This window comes from Brassica oleracea, chromosome C2 (assembly GCF_000695525.1).
Source record: "Brassica oleracea var. oleracea cultivar TO1000 chromosome C2, BOL, whole genome shotgun sequence".
NCBI lineage: Eukaryota > Viridiplantae > Streptophyta > Magnoliopsida > Brassicales > Brassicaceae > Brassica > Brassica oleracea.
The window spans coordinates 19,346,776-19,350,131 of NC_027749.1; positions in this window are offsets into that span (position 1 = coordinate 19,346,776).

Consider the following 3,356-nt stretch of genomic DNA (forward strand, 5'->3'; position numbering starts at 1 on the left):
TTCTTTCTAACAATTTATCAAATGACAAATGAGTTATGAGCAAATAATACCATATAATTTTTAAAAACATAGTCATTCTTAAATATTTTTTGAATAAATAATTATTTTTAAATTTAATCAACTGAAAATAATATCTGTAGAATTGTGTGAGTCAAATTCTAGTTTTATTGATGCTTGTTATATATTAGTGCTGCATGTTTTAGGTAACATTTTAATGATGCACGTTTTTAAAAATCTCCATTATTAAAATTATGCACGTAAGGATAACTCATGAGTTTTTTTGGTTGATTAAATGACATTATGTCCAAATTTATTTAAGGATGTTCCATTAAGGTAACTGAAAAAGACAAACAATAAAATAGGAAGTTTAAATTCATTTAAGCATATTTCATTAATTTAACTGAAAAGACAAGTAATAAATTAGGCAGTTTTATTCGTTTTAGGATATTTCATAAATACAACTGAAAAAGACAAGCAAAAAAAAAGGAGTTTAATTAATGAAGTAAGAACATTTTCAAATGGGTACTTCTCTTTTAATAATATAGATATATCAACTCAATTAATTTACTTGCTAGATTTAAATTTTCGTTGCATCACCAATACCAATTTCCTTTGATGTATTACGTTGACATCATCCATGATTAGAGCTGTAGATATTGTTCGGTTTAAAATCCAATATACTGATTTAACTGTAGAATTAAAATTTGGAGAGACCAAATTTCAATAATATATCGTCACATACAACAAAGAGAATATATATTCTGTTTTGTACTGTAGTTTTATTTTCCATAGGGATTTCCATGGTTTCAACGATACTTCAGATTTATGTATACCAAATATATTGTCACGAAATATAGAAGCTAAAAGATTATTCAGCCATACTGAAGTTGTTCTTCTGCTCTTGAACTCATCATATACTTAAAGTCTTGTAATTTTCCCGGATCCCAAATTCTTCAACCAAGGCACCATCTATAATGATGAATAAACAATTGCGTCATCGAAAATTGATAATACCTTATCGAACTGACATCGCAGTGGTTCTTTACCACCACAGAGATGGAGTCTGTTAGAGCGGGACTGCCGGTTCTTTACCACCACAGAGATGGAGTATGTTAGAGCGGGACTGCCGTAAAACTGTCCCACACCGACAACATGATTGAATTTCAATAACCGGTTATAAACCAAATGGTCATGCATCCAACTTGTCCATGATGACGCTTGAGACGTTTGCACGTCGTGAATAATCATCATTTGCAGAAAAGCAGATCTTTGCAGAAAAGAAAGTAGTAACCCTGTTGACATTTTGGCTTGGCATATCTCACTCTTCATCACTCACGGCCAGCTTCTCTCTGTTTTGTTCACTCTCTTTGTTACTTGTGTATCATCATCATAACACAAGCACACACTTCTCTCTTTACTCTCTTACTCACGTTTGTCTTTGTTGTTGTAGAGAGAGAAGAGAGTAATCTTTCATTGTCTACATTTTATCTTTCTCCAACTTCTTTCTATTAGAATTGGATACCTTTTACAATAACAACACATACATATTTATAGTAGCTTTTAGTCTAACTACTATACACATGCTTACTTGCAACTCTAACTCAACAACTCCCACTTGCACCTTACTTCTAGGCATGTTGCTTACAAGCAAACTTGCTTACACTCCTAACAACTATTACCAACTCCAACTTAACTTAGTTAGCTTACTAACTAACTAGTTTCTTTTATTCTTCTTGTTGTGTAACTTCTAGTTACACAACCCACTAACCCTTGACTTCTTCTTGTCCATGCTGGTCTTCTTCTTGTTCCTTTGTTTCTTGCGCTCCAAGCTTCTTCTTCTTCTTCTTCTTCTTTGTAGCTTCTTCTAAGCTACTCTTCTTTGTAACTTCTTCTAAGCTACTCTTCTTTCTTCTTCTTCTTTGGAGATTCTAATCAAGGTTCAATCTTAACAAACCCCTGTCTCTTTTGATTGGATGCGACTTGTGTGGAAAATTCAAACGCCACCAAAGATTCACCACTTCCTTTGGAGAATGCTAAATGACGCTCTTCCAGTGAGATATCTACTAGCCTCGGGGGAATTCATTCTGATCTTACATGTATAAGATGTGGGGAATTTAAAACCATTTCTCATATGTTCCTCCTCTGTCCTTCTGCTGTAGAGCTCTGGTTAAAGGCACCGGTATCACCCTGACATACTGTTAACCCACCAAATGTCGGGATGAGAGACTGGTTTTCCAAAACTGGAAAGTCTCCAAACCTTCCTCCGCTAGGACTATCTTCCTCACCTCTTATCCCCTGGTTACTCTGGAATCTTTGGACTGCGCGTAACAAACTTGTGGTTGAAGGGAAATTATTTTAGATAGAAGACATCACTCCAAAGCGGTGATATGCCTGTGTTGGTGAGGAGGCAAACTCCAACAAAGAAGTAAAGCAACAGAAGAAGGCTATGGAATGCAGTCGCCTTGCCTCAGTCTCCTCTTGTTGGATCGATGGAACCAGCAGGAAACTACAAAAGCAGGAGGAATGGGATGGATCATCAAAAATGCAGCAGGAGAAGTTATCATTCGAGGTTCCTCTAATCACCCCCTGGTATGCCCTGCTTTAACGTCAGAAGCTTTGGCCATGCGTGACGCTCTCAATCAGCTAAGAACATGGACCTCCTGTGTATACAAGTCTACTAGGACTCTCAAATCCTGATTTCGGCCCTACGGTTAGGGATGGATGTGAATGAGATTGCAGTTGTTCTAAAGCATATTAGACACCTTGCCACTCTCTTCTGTCCGTTATCTTTTAGTTTTATTCCTTGCTTATAAAACAGTCAAGCTGATTCCTGACAAGATATGGTCTTGAACGTCTTATTGTAACATGATCCACCTTTAAATTTAAGTAATGCTAGTAACCGTTTGACAAAAAAAAATTGTTAAAAGATAATACATAGACCATACATCTGAAAATTTTTTAAAAAAAAAGCAAATAGCATAATGAAAATGGCTAGAAGACAACAATAGATCAAGTGAAATAAAATATACAGATAATATTTTTTGAAGTCTTCTTTATTAATGGAGTATCAACTCAATTAATTTACTTGCGAGCTTTAAATTTTTGTCGCACCACCAATAACAATTTCCTTTGATGTATTACATTGACCTCATCCAAGATTAGAGCTATAGATATTTGTTTGGTTGAAAATCCAATATGCTAATTTAACTATAGAACTTAAAATTTGGAAAGACCAACTTTCAACGCTTGTAAAAATATCGTCATATACAACAAAAAGAATACATATTCCCTTCTGTATTGTCGTTTTTTCGATAGTGATATCCATGGTTTCAACAATACTTTATACTAGGTTAAGA